The sequence below is a fragment of the Tamandua tetradactyla genome, chromosome 17 (genome assembly GCF_023851605.1).
Source record: "Tamandua tetradactyla isolate mTamTet1 chromosome 17, mTamTet1.pri, whole genome shotgun sequence".
Lineage (NCBI taxonomy): Eukaryota > Metazoa > Chordata > Mammalia > Pilosa > Myrmecophagidae > Tamandua > Tamandua tetradactyla.
Window position 1 is genome coordinate 13,023,970 of NC_135343.1, and position 13,654 is coordinate 13,037,623.

Consider the following 13,654-nt stretch of genomic DNA (forward strand, 5'->3'; position numbering starts at 1 on the left):
CAAAATTTGAAGACATTTTAAAAGAAAATGTGGGTGAATTTCTTTACGAACTCCAAATAAGGAAGAATTTTTTAAACAAGACAAAGAAGCACAATCCCTAAAAGGAAAGTTTGATAAATTCAACTCATTTTAAGAATGGGAAGAAATTACTTGCCACACACAAGGAAATTAAAAAAGAAAATCCAGAAATCAATTAGATAAAGAAAAATCTCCTGTTAGAAAAACGGGCAAAAGGCAAACATGCACTTCATAAAAGCAGAAGCACAAATGACAAAATATGGAGTCTCAGCAGTAATCAAAGACATGCAAATCAAACCATGGTATATCATTTTAAACTGACCAAATTAACAAAATTAAATAACTAAACAGTAAATAGTGCTAATGAGAATGCAGTTTTTATACACTGCTGGTGAGAGTATAAACTAATATAGTTGTCTGGAAAACAATTTGGCATTATTTACCAAAATTGGAAATCCACATAGCCTATGGTCCATTTATTCCCATTACAAAGATTAAACTCTAGAAAAAGTTTTGCATATATTTACCAGGAGAATTGTGTAAACATTTTAGAGCAGCATTGTTTTTACTAGGAAAAAAACTACAAACAACTCAGAATTTTTATCAAGCTGAGAAATTAAGAAACTACCAAATGTTTAAAGAGCAAATGAATGCACTACAGCTGCAAGCAACAAGAGGAATGAATCTTTCTAATGCAAAAAGTGAAAAAGGCAAGTCTCAGTATATATACAATATGTTACCTTTAAAATAAAGGTTAAAAACATAAATCTTCTATGTATATACATTATTATCTTAACTATTATCAATTTCAAAAACTTCCTACCTCACACACAATTAGTTTCAACATACTGATCCCAAAAAAAGCAATTATGATCTTAGTACCTGTCTAAAATCAGGAGGAACTGTCTAACTGCAACATACAAAGGAAAGAAGAGGATGAGGAGGAAAGAATACCCTACAGTCCCACAATTCTCATTACATAGTTTTGGGATCAGACTTCTCAACTCACCATTAATAATGTCCTCAAACAGCTCTGGGTATTATTATATATGGAAATCTCTGCTAGCTGGAACATTCCTGTCTGTGGTGGTCTAGTATAAGGGATCCAGACCAGCATCCTACAGAACTGCCTCAACTAGACATCTGCTGTATGGGTGTGCAACATATTACACAGGCACACTGAAAAATGTTTATGGTATTTTTACCCTTTATATGAATTTTAATTTAAGCCTATTATATAATAGTCTATCAATTAGATTAAATCTACTTTAGATTAACTCAAAAGCTGAAACTCAAATCAGAATGTATTCATCTAAAAAGAAAATTTCCTATATCAAAGTCTGGTTGTGGGTTGCGGCTGGGTGACTTTCACATTATTACAGTAATAAAAATTGGGTTTGGGAGTTCCTTATAAAGTTAAGTTTGACAGTTACTTATGGAGTTGTGTTCATCTACCCTATGACACAGCAATTCCACGCCCTCATATTTATCCAAGAGAAATGAAAATACATGCCTACAAAACATATGTCCACAAAGCATATGTCTACACAAAGACTTGCTTAAGCAGCTTGCTTCATAGCAGCTTTTTACATAACCAAAAATTGAAAACAACCCAAGTGTCCATCAACAGGAGACCACATGAACAAACGTTGGTATATTTATACAATGGGATATAAAGAAATTTTTTAAAAGATTAACTACTGATATACATAATGTATCAGTAGTGTAAATGAATCTCAAAAATTTATATTCAGCAAAAGAAGACAGACACACACAACACATGGCATATTTCCACTTACCTTAAGTTCAAAACAGTTCAAAATCAATCTCTAGTGATTGAAATCAGAGCAATGCTTGCCTACAGATTTGGGGGTAGATCAGAATGAGCAAAAGGGAACTTTCTATACTTACAGAAATGTTCCGCATCTTGGCTGCAGTTGCAGTCAAAACCCATAAAATTGTATACTGAAGGATTGTCCATTTCTCTGTACATAAATATTAACTCAATAAAAAGGACACTTGAATGATACTTACTAAATGAAATTTTTTATTTTGGTAAACTAAGCATTGTTTCTTCTCAATATCTGGAACAAAAAATGCTTTCTTTGTTATATATGGCTGATTACAAGGGAATTTTTCAGGCAGCCTTTTAAGAGAAAAAACACCTGGGAAAATCAGGCATTGATGTACTATTGCTTATTCAAAATGCCACAGAGTGGTTTTGTAAGTACATTAAAATTTATAATAAATAATAGATTCAAGAGTGTTTCCTTGTTTGCATAAATTATTGGAAATTATTTTTGTCATCAAAGTTTTTGGGTTTGTCTTCAAACCTAAAAGCACAGGCAATCTATACTCCATAAGATAGTGTTTTTAATAGTGAAAACCTACAAATACAGAATAAAATAAGAGAGGAGAAACTAAGAATGCCCAAAATCCTTTTATTGTGTAGTTGACAAACATATTTCCCAAGGTGAAAATCACGAGTAAAAATACCGTTAAAAAAAAATAATAGGTAGAAGTTATTGTATGCTTCCTCTTTAAGAGTTAAACTCCAGGCTGCACAGTTAAGATAAGGACAAAATCTAAATGCATAACACAAGATATGAGGTAGCTCATCATGTGAGCTTTGTTGTAAAAACTAAGTCTCTTTAAAACTGGAATCTGGCCTACTGCAACCCTTTCCCCACCACCAGCTGTACATACTCATGTGCACAAGCTCACGATTTATTAAGGTTTTCTAGATCCAGAGAGGAAATTTAGTGACTGCCTGTTGAAAAATGAAAATAAGTGTAAAAGTCTCTAGCGTTCTTAGAAAGAGAAATAAAATTAAGCCCCCCACATGCTTTAAAGCTGATATCTTGCTGCAGCTAAAGAGCAAAATAAGGTTATTTGTAAGTGGTGACTATTGTCTGTTATCAAGCACTAGTTCGATATTATTTTTCGAGATTCACCACTCTGTGCCTCTCTAGAAACTGGCAATGGTTATGAAAAGAAGACCAGGCCCCACATGAGATAATTAGGGCCAAGGGGTGGAAGTTTAGGGTCACTACTTAGCAGCTGAAAATAAGGAAGACAACTCTCACAGTCAAAGAAAGAATGGACTGCCCAGGTCGTCGTGAATTCACAGTTCAGTACTAACCTGGAATATGATTTCAAAGTTGCTGTAGAGGCAGGAAGTGTAGTGGTTAAGAACATGTTCTTTTGGAGTGAAAAGGAGCCTCCATTCAAAGACCAGCTCCACCACCTACTAGCTGTTAGAACTTGGCCAAGAAATGGAATTTGCAATTCTAAGCCTCAGTGTCTTCATCCTTCCTGGATTCTTGTGAGGACTAAATGGGGCAGTGTATGTGAAGGGCTTACTATAATGCATGATATCTTTAAGCAGCTGTTAGTGTTATGATCACAGGGAATTCATTCCCTTCATGAAAGAGGGGCCAGCAGGAAGAGGCAGGGGCTACACATTCCCAAAATCCAGCCCAATCCCAAGAGTACCCGAGTCTGTGAAATAATGCCTAACTGATAAAAAAAAAAAAAGGCAATTTTGAGAGTGGTGAGAAAGTGGGGTTATTTATTTTATGGTTTAACAATATATTTTATATATCAAAAAAGAGATGAAGTTATTTTATTCAGGAAAAGAATGTATGTGGTTATTGTTTTATGCTAAGTGCTTATCTCTTTGTTTCTTGTCTTTGATTTGCTAAAAGCAGAAATAGCTTTAAGCATGGTCTTCTCTAAATGCCAAGCCAAAAGCAGAAGGTGTAAGAGGTGTTCAATATTGTTATTTTCACTCAAGCCACCAATTCACAAATTGCCTTTCAAATTGCCTTTCACAGAGCATTAGATGACAAGAAATAGCTCATGTTCAGGCGGAAGAAATGACTCAGAGATGTATATTGCTTAAGGTCACAAACAACAGAGGTTGGGAAATAATGATTAAAGGACTCCAAATGTGCAGTCCAGTGCACATGTCCAAGTGTCCAGCAACAGAGACTGGAGACCTGAGGCAGGTGGCCAGAGGACTGAGTGGTTCAAGCAGAGGACCCCGAAGAAGCCAGAGGAAGCAAAAACAGTCAGAGTTCAACCTACCTTGAGACCTCTATAGACTTGCCCTTGGCTTCAGATATCTCAGCCTAGCCTTTCCTGTGGCACCAGGGCAAGTGATTTATGTGTTCTATGCATCGGATTCTCCTGAAAAAATTGACAAGACTATTTCTGTTGCTTAGGGACATATTTATATAATACAGGCTACTGTTGTTAAAGTTTATCTTCTTCCCACAAGAAGACCTTTTATTGAAAACAAACATTTTACTTCATCTAGCCCTTGGCTTTCCTAAAAAAAAAAAACAAAACCACAGTATTCCTAAACTGACCCTGAGGTTTAGGCTGCCTTGGTCATTTTAGAGAACCTATAAATTCTGACTCCAAAAATAAAAAAAAAAAAAAAAGCAGTTGTGCTCTTTACCCCCACCCCACCCCTGCTAATACCACCTCCCCCTCATTCCACCCCCATCCCAATCCCTTTGGCCACTTCCCTTTTTTCTATGAAGAGTTATAAGCCCAGTCAGCTTCTTGTTCTGAGTATACTATAAATATTTTAGAAGCAGAATATTCTTACAAAAGTACCTCTCTGACCTCCATTTCTCTCTTGCCTAACTGATTCCACTGCCTAGTTCCAAGACGATCCCCAAAGGTGCTGGGAATACATCGTCAATTCTCTGTCCATTGGGTTCTTCGGGCCTACTAACACATGATAGCCAAAGGTTGAGCCCTAAACAAAAGGTTCAAAGCTTTGCAGCCCAAACTTCCAGTTGACTCAATTCCTTCAGGGCACTAGAAAGCCAGAAATAATAGGATAGCTGCTAAGAAGAAAGGAACCCAGAGTTTACCTCCTGAGAAAATAAGGACAAGCTCCAGCCTTGCCATAGTGGGTTAGGTAGCCCAGAAGTCCTCTCGTGACTTTTAAAAGAGGGATCTCTCTCTACATCTTTTTCTTCTTTTTGTCAGTATTAGGAGCATTTATTCTGTGCCATGCACTGGTGAAATTAATAGTATCTCCTTTCCAACAGATTGGATTGATTTCTGAACATCTGCACCAACCAAATCTGTGAAACTCATGCTTAACCCTATCAATAAGGGTTTTTGTTGAAATATTAATGATTAACAGAAGATCAATTAACAGAAGGATATTAGCTTGCCAACCCTGTTAAATTATAGATTGTTTCTACCACACTGAAAGTCACTAGGTAAAATCATGAGCCTTTATAACTTCTTGCTTTCTTGGACAATAGAACCTTCAGTTGAATTAAATGCCTGGAAATAGAAGCAAGATTTAATTCTCCTTATGTCAAGTGAATACAGAGAAGTTTCCAAATTCCCGTGGTATTTATGCAGCAAGAGGGCAACACGTTAGATAGCTCAGTAGTATCTCCTATGAAAATGAAATTCAATGGTGACATTTAGGGTAGAAGCTGCCTATTTAAAACACTTTGAAATATTAAAGATGAAGAAACTGAAAGAAAAAAATGTAACCATCTTATTAGTGTGCTGCTTTCATTTTAATAGTGCACTATAATAGGAAATTCAGACAAGGCTAATTTTTAAATTCTCTCTTCAGAATTTAGGCCTGCAAAGGTCAGATGTGTCCCATGTTGAAAGCTATGCTCATTGCAAATGGGTTGATATGGTCCAGCTTCAGAGCAGTCAAGATGTTTTCTAAGTGTGTATCCACCATATCAGTAGGGATTATGTTCTAGGGAGGGCTTCTTATAGAAAGGAAAATTCTGTAATATTTATTGCTGATATAAAATGCTATGGACAGGACAGACTCAGGATCTTCCTAAAGGTAAGCCAGAGAGCTTGCATCCAAAGGAAAGACGTGTAAAGAAGGTGAAACCAGATTAATAAGTGTGCTCCTCTCCCAGCACTTCGGGAGGTATGCCATGCGGGTGTTCTCCTGCCCGTGAGGCTAGTGGTGCTACCCTTAACCACTCAGTCAGGTGCTGATTGCCAGATCCTGACATTGTGAAGGCAAGCACATGGAAATGAACTATGTTTACTGAAAAACACTGGAAGATTTGAAAATCTTGTTCATAAGAACCCATACCCAAATCCTGACCTTCAGAAAGAAATGGCCTTTAAAATAGGTATACATCCAACTGTACAGCAGGTTTGGTTCAAGAACCACAGAGCGAATCTCAAGAAAGCAAAATAAAAGCATAATCAGCAAAAACAAGTTCAGATCAATCCTTCTGAGAGAAATACAGACACCCCACAGAAACCCCCCAAAGGTGTTTGTCCTGTCTCCTTAGTGTAGACAAATAATTCAGTACCCTCATTCTAACTTAGCATATGTCCAAACTTTAGAGGCCCCAAAGAGCACTTTGTTGACCATAAAACAGTCCATTTTGGCTGCTGCCAAGACCCTAACATTTATGCCTCCATCCCATTTTGGAATCCAAAATTCTCCCCTCAAGCTTAGATTCTAATTCTTTTGTCTCTTCATCTCTACAAGGAACCTAAACAGCATTTTAAGCTCTCTTCATTGCAACTCTTCTGTAAATCTTAACTTATTCCCAAATAGAAAGTTCATCTTTGGGTTCTGCTTTCAGGATACCCAAGATAGGACATAGTCACTAAAATATAATTTTAGAAAAATAAAAACACATACCACATGGTATTCAGCCTGCTGGGAATTGACTCATATCCCCTACAAGAACTTTTCAAGTCAACTGTGAATAGGATGTTCAAAGATGCTATTAAGATGAGGTCAAATTAAATCAGGGTGACCTTAATCCTACATGACTGCAGTCCTTATAAGCAAAGGAAATTTGGACATCAAAGTAGAAGCCACAGGACACCAAAGAAGACAGATCACCATGTGACAGAGGCATGTAAGCCACCATGAGAAAATCAGACTTCTGAGAAAGCAAGGCCCTGCCAGTACCTTGACTTCACACTACTAGCCTCCAGAACTGCAAGACAATAAATCCCTGTTGTTTAAGCCAACCAACCTGCAGTATTTGTCATAGCAATCCTGGCAAACTAAAACAGGCAAGAACCAGGTTTAGAGAGAATTTTTCAGTCATAACTGCATATATTAGAAAAAATTAATGCTGATAATCAATGTTGTATTATGAATCTCTAAAAATTAGTGTGGGGGAGCAGCAATTAAATCCAAAGGAAGTAGAAAGGATGACAGAAGAAAATTACAAAATTCAACAGGCTATTAATTAAAATGAAAATACACCTACCTACCTACACGCCTGTCTGGTGGGAGGTGCTCTGTGCCTGCCAGAGCTAGGAGTTCCAGGCCACCTGTCTATCAGTTAGAGAGAAGTGCATCAGCTGCTTGGAAAATGCCCACACATCAACCCATCTGTGAATTTTAGCAAATCCCCAAGTAATACTACTTAAGGACAGAGAAATGGTTTCTGCCCTGCCATCCCTTCTCTCCAATGCTTAGAACTGACTTCTACTCATAGCAAATTTTGTTAGGAAAATTTTACTAAATTTTATTGAATTATTCAGGAAATTTTAATGATGGGGGGCTCTAAATCTTATTCACCTCCTCCCAATACTCACTGATAACCATCACAGTGGTCCAACTTTTGCTGTCAGTTTGTGGTGTCCAGGAAAAAACATAAAGCTAGTCGGTAGGCTCTGGGTGTGGTCTGGGAGACACAGGAAAAAGTTTAATGCTGCAGAGTTTCTAGTTGGGGTGATAAGAAAGTTCTGGTAATGGATGGTAGTGATAGTAATGCAGCATTGTGAAGGTAACTGACAGCACTGAACTGGTGACCTATACTTGAAAGTGTTTACAATGGGAAATGTTATGGTGTGTATATATGGTACTACAATAATTTTTTAAAATGTGTGCTCTCATAAGTCATCGTTTTGTTTTGTTTTGTTTTATTCATAGCAACTTTAAAAAATTTTTATTGTGGTAACATTTATATAACACTAAATTTACCATTTTAGCCATTTTTAAATTTGGAGACACTGATTACATCAGTAGTTTTTCTACTGTCACCACCATCCATCACCAAAACTGTTTCTTTACCCAAACAGAAACTCTGTACCCATTAAGCAGTCCATTCCCTTCCACCTAACCCCTGGTAACATCTCATCTACCTTCTGACTCTATGAATTTATTACTTCGTGATATTTCGTAAAGGTGGAGTCTTACAATATTTGTCTTTTTGCATTTGGCTTATTTCAGTGAGCATCATGTTTTCAAGGTTCATCTCTGTTGTTGCATGCATCAAGTTTTTGTTCCTTTTTATGTGTATAATATTCCATTGTACGGATAGACGACATTTCATTCATCCATTCATCTGTTGACAGGCATTGCAGTGGTTTCTACCTTTTGACTTTTGTGAATGAGGCTGCTGTGTACATTGGCGCCAAGAGCATCAGTTTGAGTTCCTCTTTTCAGTTATTTTTGGTATATACCTAGGAGTGGAATTGCTGTGTCCTGCTGTAATTCTCAGCTTAACTTTTGAGGAATAGCTAAGCTATGTTTCTCAGGCTCCATGCTATTTTGCAAGCCCATTAATGTCCTTAAATGAAATCATCTCTGTGACTGATTAGCAGACATATTAGTTGACACTCTATTTGTCCATATCTGTTCAACTATGAAAATTGCAGCACATGGTAGTCAGGAAGAGGGGAGCATTGAGTGTGGATGCAATAATTGGCCATGTCAAATGTTACCCTAGGTAAAAAGGTCAATGTCTCTGATACATAAAGTACTGTTGACCTAGATAAGCGGTTCCGTGAAATGTTAGGGACATTTTCTGTAGTGTAGTGATAATAAAAATTCTTTCCAACTTCAGAAATTATCCATGCATTTATCCTTTCCTATGTTGGACCCATAAAATTTTGTTTCTATTCTGCTAGAGGTCTGATTGGATGAAATCAATGGAGTTTTGTTTAGTTTAGAGATTCAGTAAAACATATGTCCTTTAAATAAATAAAAATAAAAATGCTGGAAATTGGCTTGAAAGTTCAAGAAAGAGATCAAGCTGTATTAGTCAGGGCTCTCTAGAGAAACAGAGTCAACAGGAAATATCTGTAGACATAAAATTTATAAAAGTGTCTCACGTAACCATGGGAATATAGAGTCCAAAATCCGTAGGGCAGGCTGTGAAGCTGATGACTCCAATTGGAGGGTCTGGACGAACTCCACAGGAGAGGCTCGCCAGTCAAAGCAGGAAGAGAGCCTGTCTCTTCTGAATCCTCCTTAAAAGGCTTCCAGTGATTAGATTAAGCATCACTCATTGCAGAAGACACTCCCCTCAGCTGATTACAAATGGAATCATCTGTGGATGCAGCCAACGTGATCATGATTTAATTCTATGAGATGTCCTCATAGCAACAGACAGGCTAGCACTTGCCCAACCAAACAAACGGATACCACTACCTGGCCAAGTTGACACATGAACCTAACCATTACATGCCCAGAGCCCATTCTTTACTTACTCCCACATCTACTTCCCATTAATGGAGGTCAGAGGTGAACAGAGAGGAGTCCGGGACACACAAGGCATGGGTGAATCTCTCAGCATGCTTTTGCTATTTCTGCTTGATATACCCCTTTGAATGCTCCTCATGTCATCAGAAATGATGAGGAATTATTAATATATATATTTATATATATATTATATATATAATTATATATATATAATTGAGTATCTAAGAACTATTAAGCCACATACTATCAGGATACATTGGTGAACAAAATAAAGATCCATGCCCTCATGGAGCTTACATTTTAGCTAGAAGATAGCAGATAATTATAAACATGACAAATAAGTAAACCCCACAGAACACTGTAACATGCTCGTCATCTATGGGAGAAGAAATGAAGTAGGGCGAGGGAAAGTGGGAATACCAGATTAGGGTGGAGAAAAGAATGGTGTTCAGATTAGAGCTCACTGAGAAGGTGACTTAAGCAAAAACTGATCAGAGTTTCAGTCTTCCTTAGTAGATTATTCATTAGATAGCCAAAAAGAGATGAATTTTTAAGAAAGGTGCTTTGTAATAGGAATTGCGCCCATAAATACATATCCATTTATATTTACTTTTCACCAATAGAAACAAATCTTTTGATGCAAGCATGTTGATCTAAATGCTCTTTTATGGGGTGTATTTTCAAACTGACATTTTCAACCTGACCTTTATCTAACAGATACTTGCTACATCGTTTTTTCAGGATAAAAATAATGGATTGATTGAAAAACATGAAATTTTAATTTCAGCTATTAACATTTGATTCTTAGAAAATGTGCTATGCAGAAGTAGCTACATATTCGTTCCACTTCTTCTTATTAAACATCTACTATGTGCCAAGAACTCTACTAGATATTATGGTTATAGCAATTTTTAAAATAGTCAATTAGCTCAAAGAGCATGCATTTGAGTTCTACAAATAGCTGATACTTGGTGATGTGCCACATTTATAACCACACTAGATTCTGTTCCAACTGCTTTGCACATATTAACTTACCTAGGATTCTCAACAGTAGTATGAAGTTGGTGCTTTTCGTAGATGAGGAAACTAAGGCCCCAAATGATTGTTATTTACTCAAACCAACAAAATTAGCTGCAGAATCAAGATTAGAGCTTTCTTTCTACCACTCCTCTAAAAGAATGTAGATAAGTAGACAGATACATTTAATAGGATGATAGAAACACCTTCATAGATGAAGCTTAGATCTGCCTAAAGTGGAGCTAGTGTTGGCATCCTTTTGAGTTCATATGCCATTTTTTCAATGGACACCTACTTCTCAGCATGTATTTAGGTCTGGTTCTACAAAGGAAGTAGTAAAGAATGGGAAGTAGTTCAGGTAACCTATGGTAAAAGTAAGGAGCCTGGGTAACATGGCATCAAGAATTAAAGAGTCTGCTCAGCAACCCCACCCCGAATAGACATGGTTCACATAGGCTGGAAACAAATATAATCTATTCATTCCATTCCACCACTGGGGAATTTCCCCCAGAGCCAGCTCTTGCCATACACTGTATTTAAGTTATGAAATTATATTTTCCTGAGTAGTGTGACCTTGGCTTTTTTAACACATTTACATGGCTCTTATTTTCCTTTTTAAGAATGCTTTTATTTAAAATTTCTCCTGAGTATTGTGAATATTTTATGTATTCAAAGAACTATCTCATACAAAGTAAAGAGATTTTCCCCCAGTAATTTTGTTTCAGCATTTTTAATAAGAACTAGCATAGTGCCTGTAAAGTTCTAACAGCTTTAGAGCAAAAACCAATGCATTAGAATACATGGCCTGAGATTAATATATAAGCATTACTGATCTGCTTACTAAATAACAAATCTGTACTTTTTTTATAATGACAGCACAGAGTATGATTGAAGATTAATAAGACTTCTGTAAGGAATTACACAGCAACAAATTTAAAACAATCTATTAAACTGGCATTATCCCATTCTTTATCATAGTCTGCCATTTAAATAGTTACTTGGTTGCTGCTCCATTGAAGGAAATCGCCACAGATTCTAATGTGACATATTTGTTATATTTATGTGTGTGTTAGTCAACATTTGTCATTCCAACAGGAGAGTTAACCAGATAAAAAGATTCAAGGAAAGTGATCTAGAGTGAGAAAGTAGCATATGTAAAACTTTTCAGGCTGCAAGGAGTATCATCTTCAAGGAAATAAAGGAGGCTCAGGCTGAAGTGTGGAGAGTGAAGAAGAAACCAGCATAAGGTGAAGATACAGAAGCCTCCAGATCATATAGGGCCTTTATAAGGATTAGGGACCTTATCCTAATAGAAAATGAAGCTATTGGTGAGTTTTAAACAATAAATTGATATATGATCAGATTCACATTTTGAAAACTTCACCCTGACAATGGACAATGATTTGAGAATATCTACTTGTCAAACTAGAAATTCTTAAAAGCCCTCCTGTCACAGAAGGTCTAGATGTTAGCTAAAATTAAGAAAATATCCTTTTAAATGCATTGCTAAACTAACAAGAGAAGAAGAGAAATCTCCAAAGGCCAAAAAGAATAACAGTAAGCTGAAACCAGAATGGTAGGGAAACTCTGAAGCCAGAGCTTCTTTGTGAATAAAAGTTGATACTACAAACCTAAAGTTTTGGGGATTAATGGCTGTGTGGTTGAACAGGAGATTAAACCTTGGACCCATTCAAAAAGGGGCTTTAAATTAGGACATTTAAAAGACCTGCACTTGTTTAGGGTGGTGTGACAGTGGCTCAGTGGCAGAATGCTCATGCTGGAGACCTGGGTTCGATTCCTGGTGCCTGCCCACGTTAAAAAAAAAAAAAAAAAAAAGACCTACACTCAATGAAAGATGAGCTAGAAGAAAATCTATCTTCTTGTAAAGGAAGAGATATTTATTTCTGCTGCAGTGCTAAGTGGGGTAAGAATAATTGTCAAGAAATGTAAAAACTATGACTCTACAAATTCGAATGGAACATGCATCAATGATGTATTTCGTTAAAAAAGGACCTAAAAAAATTGTAAAGCTGGTTCAAAAAAGATTTTCAGAGACTGAAATAAGATTGCTAGGTTGGATATTGGTTAAAGTCTGCAGGGCAAGAAAACTGTAATTTGTGGGGTTATCTTTTCTTCTCGACAGAAATCATTACCACCTCTACCAGATAAGTCTTTTGCATCTAGTCAGCTTTCTACAAATGAACATGTAATTTCATAGAGTCTGGACCCTAATCAATGTAAATATTAAGGCAAGCAAAGGTACATTCCTCTAAAGCTAGACAGTCCAATGTAGAAACCACAAGCCACATGTGGCTATATAAATTTTAATTTTAATCATTAAAAGTAAACAAAATAAGCAAAAATTCAGTTCCTCAGCTACATGGGCCACATTACAAGGGTTTAATAACCACATGTGCTGAGCCCCCAATCTTGGGATTTGTTCATAGGAAACTTAGTCCCACAAAGGATAGGCTAAGCCTACTTAAAATTAGGCATAAGGCAAGGTGGCAGCTTAGCAATGTGTGCGTTTTAGTTCATCCTCCAGAACAACTACTAAATAACCAGAAACAGTACAGAACAGCTCCTGGAGACATGATAGTGACTGGACACACAGCATACCCCAGTCTGGACCAGCTGAACCGACTGCGAGTCTCCGGAACTGTGAGTTCCCCAAGCCACGGCAGCCAGTGCCCAGCACCCCTCCCCAACAGGCGACTTCCTGGAGGGAAAGGAGACTCCAACAGTAGCAGGGACTGAGCCCAACCAAACACCAATTGTGGCATTAATAAACAAATTCTGACTACTAAAAATAGGCCCCCAGCTCAGGCGAAACTGGTCAAGGCAGAGGTAGCTTATTGGGCTAACTGAAAAAGAGGAAAGGGGATGAAACAAAGGTTTTTGTGGCTGTTTCTATGGAGGCTTGGCTGCCTCTGGATTCAACGGTGGGACTACATGGCCTGCAACTGCCCCAGGCATAGGCAGAAACAGACTGCTTTCAGGGCTATCTCCCAACTGTGCCTTCCCCAGGGGAGGGGTGAAGCCCAACTTAGGTAGAATCCCTCTCTCAAGGAATTCAGACCCCAGGGCTTGGCAATTTAAAGCCAATAAAACCAGTCTACAACCTCTCCTCTGTCTCCACAATGC